Genomic DNA, 12,536 nt, shown 5'->3' on the forward strand with positions numbered 1-12,536 from the left:
ACCAAACAACTAACGGTCTCCAACTTCGTCCCATGACAACGGTGTCCTGCACCTCCTTCCGTACAAGGCTTCGAAAGGGGTTATCTTCAAACTGGTTTGGTAACTGTTGTTGTAAGAGAACTCTGCGTATGGCAAATTGTCGTCCCAACTAGATCCATAATCTAGCGCACAAGCTCTCAGCATATCCTCCAAAATCTGATTTACCCTCTCGGTCTGTTCATCTGTCTGTGGATGAAAAGCTGTGCTGAATTCTAGCCTAGTACCCAAAGTTTCATGCAACTGCTTCCAGAACTTTGAGGTAAATTGGGTTCCTCTATCTGATACGATACTCCTTGGAACTCCACGCAGACATACGATCCTGGTCATGTATATCTTTGCCAACTTAGCACTGGTGTAAGTGGTCTTTACTGGGATGAAATGAGCTACTTTCGTCAATCGATCGACTACAACCCAAATTGAGTCATAGCCTGAACGAGTCCTGGGCAATCCCGTGATAAAATCCATGCCTAGCTTATCCCACTTCCATTCGGGTATCGGCAATGGTTGTAACAATCCTGCTGGCTTCTAATGCTCTGCCTTTACTCTATGGCATACATCACAAACTGCTACATACTCCGCAATATCCTTCTTCATTCCGGTCCACCAGAAAATATCCTTCAAATCCAAATACATCTTGGTGTTTCCTGGGTGAATCGAATATGGTGAGTCGTGTGCCTCTTGCAGTATCAACTTCCTGATCTCCGGGTCATTGGGCACGTAAACACGGTCTTCAAACCATAGGGTGTCGTGTTCATCCTCACGAAATCCTTTAGCTTTTCCTTTGTTCGGTTTCTCCTTTATAGCAGCAATCTCTTTGTCAGCTTTGTGAGCTTCTCTGATTCTATCCATCAAAGTTGACTGAATCTCCAATGCTGCTGCTACATAGCCTCTCGGAACTATTTCCAAACATAGTTCACGAAGATTTTCTGCTAACTCCTTGGGCATTTCTCCCGTCATTAATGTATTGACATGGTTCTTGCGGCTTAATGCATCAGCTACTACATTAGGCTTTCCGGGGTGATAATGCAATTTCATATCATAATCCTTGATAAGCTCCAACCATCTCCTTTGTCTGAGATTCAACTCCTTCTGGGTGAAAATGTACTTCAAACTCTTATGATCCGTGTACACCTCACAATGATTACCAATGAGAAAATGTCTCCATGTTTTCAACGCATGCACTACGGCTGCTAACTCCAAATCATCCGTGGCATAATTCAACTCATGAGGCTTCAGTTGTCTTGAGGCATATGAAACAACTCTCCCTTCCTGCATAAGCACTGCTCCAAGTCCTCGACGTGAAGCGTCGCAGTACACCTCATAATCTTTGGTCTGGTCTGGCAAAATCAACACTGGTGAGGTAACCAAACGTTTCTTCAACTCCTGGAAACTAGCCTCACACTCCTCTGTCCATATGAACTTGGTATCCTTCTTCAACAACTCAGTCATAGGCTTCGCAATCTTTGAGAAATTCTCAATAAATCTCCGGTAGTATCCTGCGAGTCCAAGAAAACTCCGGATCTCTCCAACTGTTGTTGGGGCTTCCCACGTGGTCACGGTTTCAACTTTAGCGGGATCTACTGCTATACCTTCTCCAGATATAACATGTCCGAGGAATCCTACTTCCTTCAACCAAAACTCACATTTGCTGAACTTGGCATATAATTGATGTTCTCTGAGTTTTCCAAGTACCAAACACAAATGCTCCTTATGTTCCTCTTCATTCTTCGAATTAAACCAGGATATCATCAATGAACACTATGATGAACTTATCCAAGAACTCCATAAACACTTTGTTCATCATGTTCATAAAATAGGCAGGTGCGTTAGTTAGACCAAATGACATAACGGTATACTCATACAGCCCATATCTGGTAGTAAAAGCTGTCTTCGGAATATCCTGTTCTCGAATCTTCAACTGGTGGTATCCTGATCGCAGATCGATCTTGGAAAATACCTTAGCTCCTTGCAATCGATCAAACAGATCGTTGATCATTGGTAGTGGGTACTTGTTCTTGATCGTTACTTCATTCAATCCTCGATAATCAACAACCATCCTTAACGATCCATCCTTCTTCTCCACTAGAAGTACTGGCAATCCCCAAGGTGAAGAACTTGGGAGAATATATCCCTTATCCAGTAACTCCTTAATCTGCTTCTTAATTTCCACCAAATCCTTTGCTGGCATCCTATATGGTCTCTTTGATATTGGCCCTGTGCCTGGCAATAGCTCAATCAAAAACTCAATATCTCTATCCGGTGGCATGCCTGGCAACTCTTCTGGGAATACATCAGGGAAATCCCTTACCACTGGTACTTCCTCCTGCACAACTCCTGTTAGGCAATTTACCTGGGCCCTCTTTGGCACATGCCGGGATACATACTTGATCCTTCTCCCTTCTGGGGTAGTAAGCAAAATTGACTTACTAGCACATTCAATATTTCCTTCATACTTTGATAACCAATCCATGCCTAATATCACATCCAATCCTTGAGATTCCAATACTATTAGGTCTGAGGGAAAAACATAGTTACCAATCCTTAATGGTAACCGATCACACCATAGACTAGCCACATATTCTGCTCCGGGCGAGGTTACTAACATGGGTGACCTAAGGGCTTGGGTTGGTAGGTTATACTTATCCACAAATCCCCTTGAGATGTATGAATGCGATGCACCAGTATCAAAAAGAACTAGTGCAGTAAATGACTTAACCAAAAACTTACCTATTACTGCATCGGGCTGAGCTTCAACCTCCTCCACGCTAATGTGGTTCACCTGTCCCCTGTTGAAAGGGTTCGGCTTCTTCCCAGAACTTCCATTGCCATTTTGGCCTTCAGGACATTCATTGGCATAATGTCCGGTCTTCGAACACTTATAGCAAGTGACTTGGCTCAAGTCCTTCTTGGCTGGGGTTGAGGGGTTGGTGCGGTTCTGGCCGTTGCTTCCTCCATTGCCATTACCATTCTTGGTGCCATTGTGATTGTGCGAGCTACCTCCTCCATGGGTATGCTAAAAATGTCCTCCTGGTCTAGGGGTAAAACGTGGCTTGTGCTGAGCTCCTGAATTGTACTTTCCCTGTCCATACTTCCTCTTGCGATTCTCAATTTGCTGCTGCTTCCCTTCAATCATAAGAGCACGATCTACCAACTCCTGGTAGTTGTTGAAGGTGGCTACCATCAACTGCATGCTCAACTCATCATTCAGTCCTTCCAGAAACTTCTCTTGCTTATCTGCATCCGTAGCGACGTCATCTGGGGCATAACGTGCTAACTTACTAAATTCCTCCACATACTGGCCAACTGTCCGTCCTTCTTGGCGCAAGTTACGAAACTCACGCTTCTTCATGGCCATAGCTCCTGCTGAAACATGGGCAGTACGGAAAGCCTGCCGAAACTGGTCCCATGTGACAGTGTCTACTGGGAAAGTGGCTGTGAAATTCTCCCACCATGATGCTGCGGGTCCTTCTAACTGATGTGCGGCAAACTTCACCTTCTCCGCATCTGTGCATCCTGTTGTGGTCAACTCCCTAGCTGTCTTGCGGAGCCAACCATCTGCTACTATCTGCTCGGTGCTAGTGGAAAACACCGGCGGATTCAGCCTAAGAAAACGGGCTAAGTGGTCAACAGGTGGTGGTGGTGGTGGTGGGTTGTTGTTGTTCCCCTGATTCTGATTCTGGACTAGCAACTGCATCAATGTGTTCTGCTGCTGGATCAACTGGGTGACCTCCGGTGGGAAGGCAAATCTGGGGTCACGTCTCGGAGGCATCTGAGGGTTTAGAAAAGATGAGATATAAGAACAGAGGGGGTCTAAAGAGAAAACACTACCCATATGCACATGAGGCAAAAGCAAACAATTCACTTCATTCAATCAAACAAGGGCATACAATCGATCTAACTATCGCAAAAGTGCTCAGGCTACTATATTTACATGGTGGACTACTACTACTACTGAGGAGGTGGTCTACTAGAAATATTCTTCGGTCGTTGACTCCATGATATCTGCTCCAGCTTCCTCAACATAGTCATCATCGCTACTGTCTGGTTCCGAGTCGGTGCCGTCGATGATGATGTAGTCTTCTGGGTTAATTTCCTTGGGTTCTTCGTCTTCAGCTACTGGTGTCGGGCCTCCCATAAATATTCCAATCTTCTTGATCAGGTCGTCATTCTTCTCCACCAATACTTCAATTTCTTCTTCATAATCTTCACGTGTAGCCTTGAGTTCTTCCTCCAGTTCCTTGATTCTAGTCTTAGCCTTCTTCAGATCTATCATGTCGGCACACATCTGGTTCTCCTGGCGTCGAATGTGCTGGTTTAATTCCTGGATAAAAGCTGCGATTGATCTATCCTTCCTGGTGCTGATCATCTCCCAGTGTTCATCTCGGCGCCCACAAATCTGGTAGATAGTATCCTTGAGATCCTTGCGGTAGACTTCTCCAATGCGTCCCATGGCGATGTGAGCTGCCATGCTCTTTCCTAGACTCCAAGTTGGTGCTAAAGGAAATATGCCCTAGAGGCAATAATAAAGTTATTATTTATTTCCTTATATCATGATAAATGTTTATTATTCATGCTAGAATTGTATTAACCGGAAACATAATACATGTGTGAATACATAGACAAACTTAGTGTCACTAGTATGCCTCTACTTGACTATCTCGTTAATCAAAGATGGTTATGTTTCCTAACCATGAACAAAGTGTTGTTATTTGATTAATGAGGTCACATCATTAGTTGAATGATCTGATTGACATGACCCATTCCATTAGCTTAGCACCCAATCGTTTAGTATGTTGCTATTGCTTTCTTCATGACTTATACATGTTCCTATGACTATGAGATTATGCAACTCCCGTTTGCCAGAGGAACACTTTGTGTGCTACCAAACGTCACAACGTAATTGGGTGATTATAAAGGAGCTCTACAGGTGTCTCCAATGGTAGATGTTGGGTTGGCGTATTTTGAGAATAGGATTTGTCACTCCGACTGTCGGAGAGGTTTCTCTGGGCCCTCTCGGTAATGCACATCACATAAGCCTTGCAAGCATTGCAACTAATGAGTTAGTTGCGGGATGATGTATTACGGAACGAGTAAAGAGACTTGCCGGTAACGAGATTGAACTAGGTATTGGATACCGACGATCGAATCTCGGGCAAGTAACATACTGATGACAAAGGGAACAACGTATGTTGTTATGCGGTCTGACCGATAAAGATCTTCGTAGAATATGTAGGAGCCAATATGGGAATCCAGGTCCCGCTATTGGTTATTGACCGGAAACGTGTCTCGGTCATGTCTACATTGTTCTCGAACCGTAGGGTCTGCACGCTTAACGTTACGATGACAGTTTTTATGAGTTCATGCATTTTGATGTACCGAAGTTAGTTCGGAGTCCTGGATGTGATCACGGACATGACGAGGAGTCTCGAAATGGTCGAGACATAAAAATTGATATATTGGAAGCCTATATTTGGACATCGGAAGTGTTCCGGGTGAAATCGGGATTTTACCGGAGTACCGGGAGGTTACCGGAACCCCCCGGGAGCCATATGGGCCTTTATGGGCTTTAGTGGAAAGGAGAAAGGGGTAGCCCAAGGTGGTCGCGCGCCTCCCCCCTCCCCTAGTCCTATTAGGACTAGGAGAGGTGGCCGGCCCCCCTCTCTCTCTTTCCCCCTCGGGGAATCCTAGTCCAACTAGGATTGGGGGGGGGAGTCCTACTCCCGGAAGGAGTAGGACTCCTCCTGCGCCCTCCTCCTGGCCGGCGGCCCCCTACCCCTTGGCTCCTTTATATACGGAGGCAGGGGCACCTCTAGACACACAAGTTGATCCACGTGATCGTTCCTTAGCCGTGTGCGGTGCCCCTGCCACCATATTCCACCTCGGTCATATCGTTGTAGTGCTTAGGCGAAGCCCTGCGTCGGTAGAACATCAAGATCGTCACCACGCCGTCGTGCTGACGGAACTCCTCCCCGACGCTTTGCTGGATCGGAGCCCGGGGATCGTCATCGAGCTGTACGTGTGCTAAGAACTCGGAGGTGCCGGAGTAACGGTGCTTGGATCGGTCGGATCGGGAAGACGTACGACTACTTCCTCTACATTGCGTCAACACTTCCGCAGTCAGTCTGCGTGGGTACGTAGACAACACTCTCCCCTCTCGTTGCTATGCATCACCATGATCTTGCGTGTGCGTAGGAATTTTTTTAAAATTACTACGAAACCCAACAGTGGTATCAGAGCCAGGTTTTATATGTTGATGTTATATGCACGAGTAGAACACAAGTGAGTTGTGGGCGATATAAGTCATACTTCCTACCAGCATGTCATACTTTGGTTCGGTGGTATTGTTGGACGAGACGACCCGGACCAACATTACGCGTACGCTTACGCGAGACCGGTTCCCCCGACGTGCTTTGCACATAGGTGGCTTGCGGGCGACTGTCTCTCCAACTTTAGTTGAACCAAGTATGGCTACGCCCGGTCCTTGCGAAGGTTAAAACAGAGTCTATTTGACAAACTATCGTTGTGGTTTTGATGCATAAGTGAGATTGGTTCTTGCTTAAGCCCGTAGCAGCCATGTAAAACTTGCAACAACAAAGTAGAGGACGTCTAACTTGTTTTTACAGGGCATGTTGTGATGTGATATGGCCAAGACATGATGCTAAATTTTATTGTATGAGATGATCATGTTTTGTAACCGAGTTATCGGCAACTGGCAGGAGCCATATGGTTGTCGCTTTATTGTATGCAATGCAATCGCGATGTAATGCTTTACTTTATTACTAAACGGTAGTGATAGTCGTAGAAGCATAAGTTTGGCGAGACGACAACGATGCTACAATGGAGATCAAGGTGTCGCGCTGGTGACAATGGTGATCATGACGGTGCTTCGGAGATGGAGATCACAGGCACAAGATGATGATGGCCATATCATATCACTTATATTGATTGCATGTGATGTTTATCTTTTTATGCATCTTATCTTGCTTTGATTGACGGTAGCATTATAAGATGATCTCTCACTAAATTATCAAGAAGTGTTCCCCCTGAGTATGCACCGTTGCCAAAGTTCGTCGTGCCCAGACACCACGTGATGATCGGGTGTGATAAGCTCTACGTCCATCTACAACGGGTGCAAGCCAGTTTTTGCACACGCAGAATACTCAGGTTAAACTTGACGAGCCTAGCATATGCAGATATGGCCTCGGAACACGGAGACCGAAAGGTCGAGCGTGAATCATATAGTAGATATGATCAACATAAATGATGTTCACCATTGAAAACTACTCCATCTCACGTGATGATCGGTTATGGTTTAGTTGATTTGGATCACGTGATCACTTAGAGGATTAGAGGGATGTCTATCTAAGTGGGAGTTCTTAAGTAATTTGATTAATTGAACTTAAACTTATCATGAACTTAGTACTTGATAGTATCTTGCTTGTTTATGTTGATTGTAGATATATGGCTCGTGTTGTTGTTCCGTTGAATTTTAATGCGTTCCTTGAGAAAGCAAAGTTGAAAGATGATGGTAGCAATTACACGGACTGGGTCCGTAACTTGAGGATTATCCTCATTGCTGCTCAGAAGAATTACGTCCTGGAAGCACCGCTGGGTGCCAGGCCTGCTGCTGGAGCAACACCAGATGTTATGAACGTCTGGCAGAGCAAAGCTGATGACTACTCGATAGTTCAGTGTGCCATGCTTTACGGCTTAGAATCGGGACTTCAACGACGTTTTGAACGTCATGGAGCATATGAGATGTTCCAGGAGTTGAAGTTAATATTTCAAGCAAATGCCCGGATTGAGAGATATGAAGTCTCCAATAAGTTCTATAGCTGCAAGATGGAGGAGAACAGTTATGTCAGTGAGCATATACTCAAAATGTCCGGGTATAATAATCACTTGATTCAGATGGGAGTTAATCTTCCAGATGATTGCGTCATTGACAGAATTCTCCAATCACTGCCACCAAGCTACAAGAGCTTCGTAATGAACTATAATATGCAAGGGATGAATAAGACTATTCCCGAGCTCTTCGCGATGCTGAAAGCTGCGGAGGTAGAAATCAAGAAGGAGCATCAAGTGTTGATGGTTAACAAGACCACTAGTTTCAAGAAAAAGGGCAAAGGGAAGAAGAAGGGGAACTTCAAGAAGAACGGCAAGCAAGTTGCTGCTCAAGAGAAGAAAACCAAGTCTGGACCTAATCCTGAAACTGAGTGCTTCTACTGCAAGCAGACTGGTCACTGGAAGCGGAACTGCCCCAAGTATTTGGCGGATAAGAAGGATGGCAAGGTGAACAAAGGTATATGTGATATACATGTTATTGATGTGTACCTTACTAGAGCTCACAGTAGCACCTGGGTATTTGATACTGGTTCTGTTGCTAATATTTGCAACTCGAAATAGGGACTACGGATTAAGCGAACACTGGCAAAGGACAAGGTGACGATGCACGTGGGAAATGGTTCCAAAGTCGATGTGATCGCGGTCGGCACGCTACCTCTACATCTACCTTCGGGATTAGTATTAGACCTAAATAATTGTTATTTGGTGCCAGCGTTGAGCATGAACATTATATCTGGATCTTGTTTGATGCGAGACGGTTATTCATTTAAATCAGAGAATAATGGTTGTTCTATTTATATGAGTAATATCTTTTATGGTCATGCACCTTTGAAAAGTGGTCTATTTTTGATGAATCTCGATAGTAGTGATACACATATTCATAATGTTGAAGCCAAAAGATGCAGAGTTGATAATGATAGTGCAACTTATTTGTGGCACTGCCATTTAGGTCATATCGGTGTAAAACGCATGAAGAAACTCCATACTGATGGGCTTTTGGAACCACTTGATTATGAATCACTTGGTACTTGCGAACCGTGCCTCATGGGCAAGATGACTAAAACACCGTTCTCCGGAACTATGGAGAGAGCAACAGATTTGTTGGAGATCATACATACAGATGTATGTGGTCCGATGAATATTGAGGCTCGTGGTGGATATCGTTATTTTCTCACCTTCACAGATGATTTAAGCAGATATGGGTATATCTACTTAATGAAACATAAGTCTGAAACATTTGAAAAGTTTAAAGAATTTCAGAGTGAAGTTGAAAATCATCGTAACAAGAAAATAAAATTTCTACGATCTGATCGTGGAGGAGAATATTTGAGTTACGAGTTTGGTGTACATTTGAAAAATTGTGGAATAGTTTCGCAACTCACGCCACCCGGAACACCACAGCATAATGGTGTGTCTGAACGTCGTAATCGTACTTTACTAGATATGGTGCGATCTATGATGTCTCTTACAGATTTACCGCTATCGTTTTGGAGTTATGCTTTAGAGACGGCCGCATTCACGTTAAATAGGGCACCATCAAAATCCGTTGAGACGACGCCTTATGAACTATGGTTTGGCAAGAAACCAAAGTTGTCGTTTCTTAAAGTTTGGGCCTGCGATGCTTATGTGAAAAAGCTTCAACCTGATAAGCTCGAGCCCAAATCGGAGAAATGTGTCTTCATAGGATACCCAAAGGAGACTGTTGGGTACACCTTCTATCACAGATCCGAAGGCAAGACATTCGTTGCTAAGAATGGATCCTTTCTAGAGAAGGAGTTTCTCTCGAAAGAAGTGAGTGGGAGGAAAGTAGAACTTGACGAGGTAACTGTACCTGCTCCCTTATTGGAAAGTAGTACATCACAGAAAACTGTTTCTGTGACACCTATACCAATTAGTGAGGAAGCTAATGATGATGATCATGAAACTTCAGGACAAGAAACTACTGAACCTCGTAGATCAACCAGAGCAAGATCCGCACCAGAGTGGTATGGTAATCCTGTTCTGGAAATCATGCTGCTAGATCATGATGAACCTACGAACTATGAAGAAGCGATGGTGAGCCCAGATTCCGCAAAATGGCTTGAAGCCATGAAATCTGAGATGGGATCCATGTATGAGAACAAAGTATGGACTTTGGTTGACTTGCCCGATGATCGGCAAGCAATTGAGAATAAATGGATCTTCAAGAAGAAGACTGACGCTGATGGTAATGTTACTGTCTACAAAGCTCAACTTGTCGCAAAAGGTTTTCGACAAGTTCAAGGGGTTGACTACGATGAGACTTTCTCACCCGTAGTGATGCTTAAGTCTGTCCGAATCATGTTAGCGATTGCCGCATTTTATGATTATGAAATTTGGCAGATGGATGTCAAAACTGCATTCCTGAATGGATTTCTGGAAGAAGAGTTGTATATGATGCAACCGGAAGGTTTTGTCGATCCAAAGGGAGCTAACAAAGTGTGCAAGCTCCAGCGATCCATTTATGGACTGGTGCAAGCCTCTCGGAGTTGGAATAAATGCTTTGATAGTGTGATCAAAGCATTTGGTTTTATACAGACTTTCAGAGAAGCCTGTATTTACAAGAAAGTGAGTGGGAGCTCTGTAGCATTTCTGATATTATATGTGGATGACATATTACTGATTGGAAATGATATAGAATTTCTGGATAGCATAAAGGGATACTTGAATAAGAGTTTTTCAATGAAAGACCTCGGTGAAGTTGCTTACATATTAGGCATAAAGATCTATAGAGATAGATCAAGACGCTTAATTGGACTTTCACAAAGCACATACCTTGACAAGATTTTGAAGAAGTTCAAAATGGATCAAGCAAAGAAAGGGTTCTTGCCTGTGTTACAAGGTGTGAAGTTGAGTCAGACTCAATGCCCGACCACTGCAGAAGATAGAGAGAAAATGAAAGATGTTCCCTATGCTTCAGCCATAGGCTCTATCATGTATGCAATGCTGTGTACCAGACCTGATGTGTGCCTTGCTATAAGTTTAGCAGGGAGGTACCAAAGTAATCCAGGAGTGAATCACTGGACAGCGGTTAAGAACATCCTGAAATACCTGAAAAGGACTAAGGATATGTTTCTCGTATATGGAGGTGACAAAGAGCTCACTGTAAAAGGTTACGTTGATGCAAGCTTTGACACTGATCCGGACGATTCTAAATCGCAAACCGGATACGTGTTTACATTAAACGGTGGAGCTGTCAGTTGGTGCAGTTCTAAACAAAGCGTCGTAGTGGGATCTACATGTGAAGCGGAGTGCATAGCTGCTTCGGAAGCAGCGAACGAAGGAGTCTGGATGAAGGAGTTCATATCCGATCTAGGTGTCATACCTAGTGCATCGGGTCCAATGAAAATCTTTTGTGACAATACTGGTGCAATTGCCTTGGCAAAGGAATCTAGATTTCACAAGAGGACCAAGCACATCAAGAGACGCTTCAATTCCATCCGGGATCTAGTCCAGGTGGGAGACATAGAGATTTGCAAGATACATACGGATCTGAATGTTGCAGACCCGTTGACTAAGCCTCTTCCACGAGCAAAACATGATCAGCACCAAGACTCCATGGGTGTTAGAATCATTACATTATAATCTAGATTATTGACTCTAGTGCAAGTGGGAGACTGAAGGAAATATGCCCTAGAGGCAATAATAAAGTTATTATTTATTTCCTTATATCATGATAAATGTTTATTATTCATGCTAGAATTGTATTAACCGGAAACATAATACATGTGTGAATACATAGACAAACTTAGTGTCACTAGTATGCCTCTACTTGACTAGCTCGTTAATCAAAGATGGTTATGTTTCCTAACCATGAACAAAGTGTTGTTATTTGATTAACGAGGTCACATCATTAGTTGAATGATCTGATTGACATGACCCATTCCATTAGCTTAGCACCCGATCGTTTAGTATGTTGCTATTGCTTTCTTCATGACTTATACATGTTCCTATGACTATGAGATTATGCAACTCCCGTTTGCCGGAGGAACACTTTGTGTGCTACCAAACGTCACAACGTAACTGGGTGATTATAAAGGAGCTCTACAGGTGTCTCCAATGGTAGATGTTGGGTTGGCGTATTTCGAGAATAGGATTTGTCACTCCGACTGTCGGAGAGGTATCTCTGGGCCCTCTCGGTAATGCACATCATATAAGCCTTGCAAGCATTGCAACTAATGAGTTAGTTGCGGGATGATGTATTACGGAACGAGTAAAGAGACTTGCCGGTAACGAGATTGAACTAGGTATTGGATACCGACGATCGAATCTCGGGCAAGTAACATACCGATGACAAAGGGAACAACGTATGTTGTTATGCGGTCTGACCGATAAAGATCTTCGTAGAATATGTAGGAGCCAATATGGGAATCCAGGTCCCGCTATTGGTTATTGACCAGAAACGTTTCTCGGTCATGTCTACATTGTTCTCGAACCGTAGGGTCCGCACGCTTAACGTTACGATGACAGTTATTATGAGTTCATGCATTTTGATGTACCGAAGTTAGTTCGGAGTCCCGGATGTGATCACGGACATGACGAGGAGTCTCGAAATGGTCGAGACATAAAAATTGATATATTGGAAGCCTATATTTGGACATCGGAAGTGTTCCGGGTGAAATCGGGATTTTACC

This window comes from Triticum urartu, chromosome 6A (assembly GCF_056163025.1).
Source record: "Triticum urartu cultivar PI428250 chromosome 6A, HENAU_Tu73, whole genome shotgun sequence".
NCBI classification, from domain to species: Eukaryota; Viridiplantae; Streptophyta; class Magnoliopsida; order Poales; family Poaceae; genus Triticum; species Triticum urartu.